The following is a 9,984-nucleotide window of genomic DNA, read 5'->3' as shown; positions in this document are numbered from 1 at the left end:
TCTGCTGAGGATGGGAATTTGTATGTGAGTCTTGGTAACTGCTACCAGAAGTGGGGGTGGTTGGAGTCAGAGCTATCATAAAACATTACAGTTTGCTGGGTTTATATACATTTGATTTCCTTCTAGGTGTAAATGGTACGAGATGTCTGCATTCTCTCTCTGCTTCAGGATGAAAGAAAAGCAAAACTAACTCTATTTTTAGAATCTGGGAGAGAGAGGCTGGATGGGGATAAGAGTGAAAACAAATTCCAGAGACCAAGTTAACAGATGCTTTTTCTTAAATGCAAATATTCCATCAAATCACAGGGAAGTTATATACTGTATGAAAATGGATTGCAATGGTTTGCAATGGAATCCTTAGTTACCATCTCTTTTTCTTTTCTTCATATTACTAAACAAATTTGGAAGAGAGGGCAAAAATCTTCAAATAAATAAATGAATGAAAACATGGCCTCTGACTGGTATGGTTGGAGTAGACTCAGAGAGACAAACAGGATGCACATCTCCCAAGAAGATGGCTTTGGTGAATATCAAATAATCTAAATGACAGGGAGCAAGAATGGTAATTATTGGTGATGATCTTTCCCCCTCTCAACTGCATTTTTTACTTCTTGTTTCTAAATCATGTGCTTAAAAAAACTTAATGAATTCTTTCTATGTCCCAGATCTCTAGTGAAGTATACAAACTTTCCAGTTAATTAAAGAAAGAGAGATGAATAAGAGAGTTCCCCCTCTCCAAGGAACTGGGAATCCAGTAGAGGAGAGAGAAACATGGTAGCACAATGGGGTAAAGAGGGAACTACAGGTGACTGTTGTGAGATTTGTTGTCAAGAGTGTGGGCTTAGAGTTCCCATCCCACCTTGGCTACTTATCATCTATGTACCTGGAGGAATTCCTAGTCCTCTATATTGGTACAAGAATTAAACAGAATCACATACATAAAGCCCTGGAATGTTACCTGGCAAATAAGGAACATGCAGTGATATTTGTCGTCTGAATTGTCTTTTGAACATCTGGCACCATCCCATGTCCCATCTATGCCTGGGAGCCACATTTTCCAGCATTCCCTTCCCTGGGAGACTCCAGGTTTGAGGTGACCAATGAGAAGAACTTGAGTGAGAAGGCAGACTTAAAGGAGAGGCCACAGTTCCTGGAAGTTCTGTTGTCAAACAGGGTAGGTTAGCAGACCTCATCTCAAGCTCACATTTGGCCTCTGGACATGGCAGCTTCTCAGACATCCCTGTTCCAGCCTTTTCAGTTGTGACTGTTCCTTTCCTCCTTCAGTTCCAGCTTTAGCCTTCCCTCTCCAGCTCGTCCCAAGGTCATGGGAGCCTAATTGTTACAGGAAATTCCTTATTCCTGCAACACATTTAGCAACTGCATTTCCCTGACCAAACCCAGATGGATACATTTTTCATCCCAAAGGCATGGACAATAAGAAAACACAGGTTGTCCCTGGGGACTAGTTCATAGTCTGGCATGTTTTCCAAACACCAGAATATTTTGGAGAAGAAATCAGACCAGGTAATTTTGAGCAGAACTGCTCAGAGAATGTTTATGTGCAGCTGAGTGTCTCTGTGTTAATAACTCTTTCTAGAACTTAGGATAGGAGGGTGCAGGAATCCTCAAGGCTGGAGTCAATGCTAACAAAGTCACACATACACATGCGAACGCTTGTCATTTGCCACCATAGATTCTATATCAGTCCAGTTTTGCTGCAACACTATACATGGATCAGCAGGTCTTCTGTGGCTCTGCTGGGTTCAGGGGGGGCTGGATTCAAGGCTGAAGATTGCATTTGGTTCTTGTTTTATGTGTCTTTCATTCTGTAACCCAGAATGAGGGACCTATAGCTACCTGGGCTTCTGAATTACTCAGGTTCTGCCGCAGTACTGCCATATAACCAATACAACTGTCTTCCAGAGACTTCTAGGATTCCATGTTTGCCCAGCCTTTTGCTACTATATAAATTTGACTTCATAAGCACCCCCCACACACATACACACACACTATTTCTCAGTTCTCAATTCAAAAGTTAAACTGGCATGACAACTCAAGGAAGATAAAGAAATGTAGCATTTTCTAAACCAATTATCTCCAAAATGAAGTGTCCACAGCCCAGGAAATATGGCAGGCACTACTTTGGGGTGTGGAAAGAAAATATTTAAGTATTTAAAATATATTTATATTATTTTTATTAAAAATCATAAAAAATAATCTCAGACTTATGATATATGGAATGGCATGGCATCCCCAATGGCTCCATATGTCACTTATGTACCCTGGGATCTTGAAGGAAGGCTGGGAAGTCTATAAAGCAAAGGGGTTGACAGTGATTTTTCTATGTCTTTAACCAGTCTATTTAAAATAAATATATATACCTATTCTTGTTAATGATGAACCTAACCCTAACTCATATTTTCTCTTAAGATTTTTATAGCCCTTCTCAACTAGTGTTCCAGGAAATTAAGTTCTAATGACCTAAAATAGCCACTGAGTGTAATGAATGGGCATCTCTCGATGCATCTAGAATGGTACTTGCTGTGCCCCTCCACTGGAGGAATCAAGAAGAAATTCCTCAAGTCATTTTCTCTGGGGATTAATTCGGTTGTGAATGGCTGGGTGAAACCATCATGTTTAGCAAGATTTAAAAGCATATACAACAAGGAGACAAATCTAGACATTTTTCCAATGATGTTTAAAGTATCTAGTACTTTACAAAACTGTTTAGTTGACACTTGTGACACTTGTCATTCCTGTAACAAGAAAAATGACTAAAATAATGCATGGAAAATAATGTGGCAATACAACAAAACACGTCAGCACACACATTTGGAATCCTCACAGAAAGTACAGCTAAAGTAATGAGCATTTGAATAAGCATGCTGGGCGGGAGGTTATAAACAGCTGGATCAAGGACAGATGTTTCTAACAAGTTTTAACTTAGGGGATTTGCCGAATTAGTTTCAATAATGAAATCCACAAAGAAATACTTTGGGTGAGTCACAGCAGTAAAGATGTGCAAGGAGAGATGTAATCTCAACCGTTGATTTCTTTATTAAATATAAGATTTTATGGGATTCAAAAGGAATTCTGGGGTAGGGCTGCCAAGATAGTCTCACTCATGAAACACACTCTTGGCATCATTCATAGGCAAACTCTTGCAGCTAGAAATGTGCCAGGGGCTCCAAGATGTCGACAATGTTGGTAAATTTATAACCTCTAGGTTCTAGTAGAATTTTTACAATACTTCACAATAGATGGGGACTGACCTTGAAACTTTTTTTGTGCCATAAAAGTATTTGGATGTTATCTCATAACAAAGTACTTAAAAGATTTGTCTAACTTAAAGATGAGTTCTACTTTTCTTTTACAGAAACACATGCTTACAATTCGCTGACCTTTCCCGTCATGACAAGTGGCCATCCCTGCTCTGCTATAAAATAAAAAAATTTTTAAAAAGAACCACCTCATCTGTCCATTCAAGGTAAAGATGATATTTAAGCAAAGAGTGGGAAGAAACTGCTTTTTGAAAGAAATATGTGCTATGAAGAGAGCATTTTAAAAAGAGATATTTAGATGTGCAGTGGACACAACCATTCCAGGGTCCACAGGATGGAGGAATGGAGTATGGATTAAAAAGTGGACTTACTGATAATCTATTCATGAACTATTGTGATTAGTAATCGAAGAAAATGTGGCATTGGTATGAAGAAAGTGGCCATGGTGGATGCAGGGGGTAGGGAATGGGAGGAAGAGATGAGATGTGGAGGCATTTTTGGGACTTGGAGTTGTCCTGGGTGATGCTGTAGGGACAGTTACCGGACATTGTATGTCCTCCCATGGCCCACTGGGTGGAACGTGGTAGAGTGTGGACTATGATGTGGACCATTGACCATGGGGTGCAGCGGTGCTCTGAGATGTATTCGCAAATGCAATGAATGTCTCATGATGATAGAGGAGATTGTTGTTATGGGGGGAGGAGTGGGGTGAGGGGGGTGGGAGGTATATGGGGACCTCATATTTTTTTAATGTAATATTAAAAAAATAAAGACAAAAAATAAAAAATAAATAAAAAGAGATATTTGAAATTGTCCCCAGTGTTATGTGGTTTTGTTTTTCTTGCAAATTATGTATGTTACCTACAAAAACTTCACTATCTCTACACTTGAAAAATTTGGGAACATTTTCTAACCTGTTAATCTCTCAAGTGAAAAGTGTCAGTGGTTGAGAAGCAATTTGTTCAAAATATACAAACCTGGCCCTTCCTGGTCAGTTGGCAAGTACAACAAATGGTCATCTGGGAAGAATAAATTTGCTCAAAAAATTTCAACAAAAAACTTGCAAAGGTGGCAGATGGTTTGAAAAAACATACAACTTAGTACGTGTAGTCACACTGTGTTTATTCTACTCCATTCAATTAAGTATGAAATTGCAACTAACCAACCAGTTTTGGCCTACAAAAATGGTAATTCCGTTTGGTTCAACTGAAGACGTATCTTTGTGGGGCATCTAGTGGTCTAGACCCTCATGACTTTCCTGAGAAAGAGACTTGTATCCCACACATTTCATTAGTAACTGAAACTACAACCTGTGTCCTCGTTACTGGATGGGCCTGGGAACATGGCCACTGCAAGCAGAAGACACTGCAGGGAGGGGTATCTAAATAGATGGGCCCAAGACAACCTTGAGATTCCTTGCCCAACAACTGGGATAACTAAAATGTTTCTGTGTGATGGAGAGAGGGAAGGGAAGGGAAGGGAAGGGAAGGGAAGGGGAGGGAAGGGGAGGGAAGGGGAGGGAAGGGGAGGGGAGGGGAGGGGAGGGGAGGGGAAGGGGAGGGAGGGGAAGGGGAGGGAGGGGAAAGGGAGGGAGGGGAAGGGGAAGGAGGGGGAGGGGAAGGAGGGGGAGGGGAAGGGGGAGGGGAAGGGGAAGGGCCAGATGGGCACAGTGTACAGTGGAGAAAATAGAAGGGAGAATGGTATGTGCTTCCTGCATCCCCCAGCCCTGGACACATTGGTCCTCTTCTGCTTCCCAGAACTTAGATGCAACCCTGAAGTAAAATGAGAGGGAACGGAAATTACAGAGATAAAGTGTCCACCCTCCAGTCACTCACAAAAGAAAAAGAAATTCTGTTAAAGATCAGTAAGGAAAGTTATGTTTCTTGCTCATTCAAGGGTGTGGCCTGAGCTTGCAACATTTCAAGGGACTTTGAGCGTCCCAGGGAGGTGGAGGCGTGAGGTCCATCACCCATCTTGAACAAGAATTTCTCGGGAGCATAGATTTAGAGGAGAATGGGGCTTCTCCATCTATTCTAAGCTTTTACAAGATAACTTTGACTTGGAATCTGAAGGAGAAGAAATGTGATTTCGAAGCAGGTATAGGTGAATGGATCTTATTTGTTCAGGTACAACAGCATTAGAGAAAGGGCCTGAGTGGTCATTTCTCTTATCTTACCCCCAAACCCTGCCTTCACATTCCTCAAAATAAATCCAGCATTTGATTAAAACAGACAGTGTTTTGAGAGTTAAAAATCAGAAGAAGCAGGGCCTCCATAGATCTTCCCATCTTTCCTGGCAACATTTCCTCTGGAAAGAGACAGCACAAGAGCAGTCGTAATCAGAAGTATTGATTCTAGTGCTGAAAACATTTTTCATCAGTCTCTGAAATTATATTGTCAAGCAAGGACAGCAAATAGAACAAGCTTTCTCGTTGATTGCAGCTATAAAAATGGATGAGATGTTATGGACTGTGGTTTTTCCAAGGAACTCATTTCTGTCTTCTCAAAATACCTTCCTTGAGGTACCCATGTTTCAGGTTAAGCTCTGCAGTCAAACACACATGTTCTAGTGCAAGGATTTTGCAATTAATTTCTAGGACATTTCCTGACTTTCAGGGGAGTCCCGAAAGGTTTCTGAATATACAAGAGGTGAATGTGCTGGATCGTAGCCACCTTAGCTTTGCCAAGTTACAGGTAGCTCAATACTTAGAACTGCGTTAGGAGACGGGGAGATAAGATGAAACCCCTGCATTTGTTGAGCTTATAGTCTAGCGGGGAATAAAAACACATGAACAAGCCACTGAACACCACGTAAGGGGGGCTGCATAGCAGTACCCATGGTGCATTAAGAAGCACCAGGAGGTGTCTCACAGGGATACAGAAGGCTTCCCAGACGAGGAGGCATCTACTCCAGGTCCTAAAGGCTATACAGGAATTTCTTGGCAGAGCAAATAGAGTAAACAAAGGCTGAGAGGCCTGGAGGCTTTGGAGGATCTGCAAATAGTTCAGGACAATGAGATTTGTTTTTTCCATGAGGGTTTATTGAGATATAATTTATACACAGTAGAATGTACCATTTTAGCATACAGTTTTGTGAGTTTTGATAAATGCACACAAACATGTAACTACCGCTGCAATCAAGACTTAAAACAGTTCCCTCATTCCCAATTTTCTCCTATGCCCCATTGCTGTCAATCACTTCCCTGACTCTTGGTCCCTGGCAACCACTGATCTATTTTCTGTTCCTATAGTTTGACTTTTGCAAAGTGTCAAAAAAGTGGAATCATGCCATATGTAGCCTTGTGAGCCTGGCTTCTTTCACTTAGCATAATGCATTTGTGATTCATCCATGATGTTGTGTTTATGTACATGAGATTTTTGATGCACCCAGTCTTAGTCTGCTAGGGCTGTTATGACAAACACCACACTATGGATTGGTTTAAACAATGGGTATTGTCTCATGGTTTTGGAGGCTAGAAGTCCAAGTTCAAGGTCTCCCTAGGCTGTGCTTTCTCCTGGAGTTGGCGGTGTCCAGGTGCTGGGTGGCTGTAAACCTCGGGGTTCCTTGACTTGCTCCTCTGCCTCCCTCACATGGCTGCTACCTCTGCTCAGTCATCTGTGTCTCTGTCTCAGTTTCCTCTCCTCATAAGGATTAAGCCTTATGGGTTAAGGGCCACACCAATTCCATTTGGCCTCATCTAAACCAGATCTTTGATGATCCTTTTCACAAATGCTATTAACTAATATTTTCAAAGGTCCTATTTACAAATGGATTCATACCACAGGAATGCAGACTAAAACCTGAATGTGTCTTTTGAGGTTTTGGACATTTTGGCATTAACACCTGTTGAGAAAAACAGCGTTCACTGGGACAGAGAGACTGATCTGACCACAGGAGAGACTGTATTGAGGAGCTCTCCCAACAGAGGGGGTCTGAAGAACAGACTTCAGCGCCCCCACCAGCATGGTGGGGGTCCGAAGAGATACTTCAGCCCACTCCTGAATGGGCAGGATTTGAATTTATACAGAACTTTCCTAGGCGGGGAAATGATAGTTGGTGAGAGGGGGTTGAGGGTCCGAGTGAGGTGCAGGGACCAATAGGAAGCCCTAGAGGCGAAAATTTTCCCTGATACAGACTAGAGGATAGTGGGTTAGGGAGTTATGGTTTCTTGGAATGCTGCAGGAGCAGATGTTTCTTTGATCTGTAGGTATTAAAGGGTTTCTTTATCTCCCTCTGATATGCAGGTAGGGAAGGTCTCCATTTCCCTTTACTACTGTCTCTATGTTGTTTCTTTGTTTAACCTGTGGGGAAGTGCCATGCCCTTAGACATGTAGGCTTATGGGGGATGTGGTTAGCCTTTCCCCAATGCATATCAGGGGAAACAGCTACAGCTTGTTAATTATTTCAAGCCTCTAACAACACCTATCATCTGATTCTAAATATAAGAATTGTGATAAAGTTTAAATTACCAAGAGGAATTTCATCAGGTAGGATTCTGGAAAGATGCACAGTTTTGTTTCCCTCCTTTCCAACTCTCTATCTGAATAGCACAACAAGCAAGGCACTTTCAGAGAGCAAGCTCACCCCTGTTACTTTTCCATGTGTGGTCCTAGAGAAGGCCTGCCAGCCCATGGACTACTGTGAACGTGGAAATCTTCATCCCATTGTGGTTGACACCAATCCCTGTGGATGGGAGAGGGCGGTCACTTACCCCCAGAGAGACCTAGGGACAGAGATTCCTCCCGCTCCCCAGCAGAGTGAACACAGTTTTCCAGCTTTTTCACTGTAACCTCATAAAAGCAAAAGCTAATGTCCTTTCAACCATCTGCCAGTTGAAACACCAGAGCTATAACCTCTACAAATTCTAAGGGAAAACACACTTAAAAATAAACCTAGAAGCCTTTAAGGCAGAGATGCTTACTCTTGGCATTGTATTCAACTGGGGAGCTTTAAAACATACTGATGCCTGAGTCCTACCACCAGAGATTCTTCATTATTTGGTTTGAGAGTGGCCTAAAAATCAGGATTTTTAAACCTCTCCCCCCTAGAGTGATTATCAGATGTGACCAGGGCTGAGAACCACTGAATTAAAGATAAATTTCACCCGAGGGAGAAGACTAAGTTTAACAAGGAGAGCTGGATGACTATTATTACTAAAACAGAGCTAATGGGAAGGAGATGAGCTTTAAAAGTAATGAGAACTCCAAAGGGCATTCAATTTAACACAGAACAAAATATTTTCTAGAATTTGTATACTTTTTCTGAAATTACAAATTCAAAAGATTAATTGAGAAGAGGATATTTTCTGCTGAGAAACAAATTGCTATTTTGGAAGGTCAAGCCAAAAAATTATTATATAAAAGATGTGAAATTCATGAAGAATTAAGAAGAGACTTGGAGGACAGTTCCAAGAGGTATGAATGTGAATAAAGTTTACTAGGAGGGGAAAGGGGAATATATTGAAAAGTAACAAATAAGGAAATCATAAAGGAAAATTTCTCTGAGCAGAAAAAGTTTTGACTCTTTATGTTAAAGGGAGTGGCTGAACCCCCAAGTAAAATTAATCATTTTTTTTTTTAAATCCAGACCCTTAGTAATATATTCTGATGAAATTCCTGAATTCCCATTATGGAAAAGATAATCTTACAAGCTTATAGAAAGAAAGGGCAAATTATTTAGAATAGGAAAAAAGTCCAACTAGCATAGAGGCATACTAAAGATAAAAGCTAGTGGAAAAAGAAGTAAAGATAGTAGAATGAGGACAGCATACCAAGATTCCTATTCCCAGACATAATATCAATCACCTATCAGGGCCAAAGAAGAACATTCTTAGACATGTAAAGACTCCAGAAGTCTGTAGATAAAAAACACATAATTTCTATGTTAAACCATTCCAGACCATAGAGGGAAAAAAAAAAAGAAAACTTCCCAGATTCATTAAATGAAGCTAGCTTAATCTTACTAGCAAAACTTTATATAGGCTGTTAAAAAAATAATCACAACTCTAGGCCAACTTTATTTATGAATGTAGCTGAAAAAAATTATAAATGAAACACTGGCAAATTGAATATTAAAAGGATAATTAATACACCATGACCAGGGAGAATTTATTCTAGGATTGTAAAGATGGTTCAATTCCTAGATGAACACATTTTTTTTTTTGGTGGATAAGTTGATGACATATAGAATTTAGGAAGTTTAAATAAAATCGCAACATAGTTTTTGTAGATATAGACGCACTGATTCTATAATATATATAGAAAGAAAAATGAACTAGAATAACAAAAAAAAATTTTTAAAGAAGGATAAAATTAGTGGACTCATATTAGCTGATATTAAGGCTTACTCTAGGGAGTGGATGTGGCTCAAGCAATTGGACGTCCATCTCCCACATGGGAGGTCCCAGGTTTGGTTCCCATGTGCCTCTTAAAGAAGACAAACGATGAGCAGATATCAGGCAGACATTGAGCAAAAACAGTATCAAGCAAAAACAACAAGCAGACATGGAGCAGACATAGAGCAGGCACCAAACGCAAACAACAAGCACAGACAACAATAGATGAGCAAAAATAAATAAATAAGCAGGGAACAGATGTGGCTCAAGCCATTGGGTGCCCATCTCCCACATGGGAAGTCCTGGGTTTATTTCCTGGTGTCTCCTAAATGAAAACAGAAAACAAAACTGAGCAGACAAAAAGTGCAG

Source organism: Dasypus novemcinctus, chromosome 24 (genome assembly GCF_030445035.2).
Source record: "Dasypus novemcinctus isolate mDasNov1 chromosome 24, mDasNov1.1.hap2, whole genome shotgun sequence".
In the NCBI taxonomy this organism is placed as follows: Eukaryota; Metazoa; Chordata; class Mammalia; order Cingulata; family Dasypodidae; genus Dasypus; species Dasypus novemcinctus.
The sequence above is the reverse complement of the archived record's forward strand: the minus strand, read 5'-3'. Positions refer to the sequence as shown.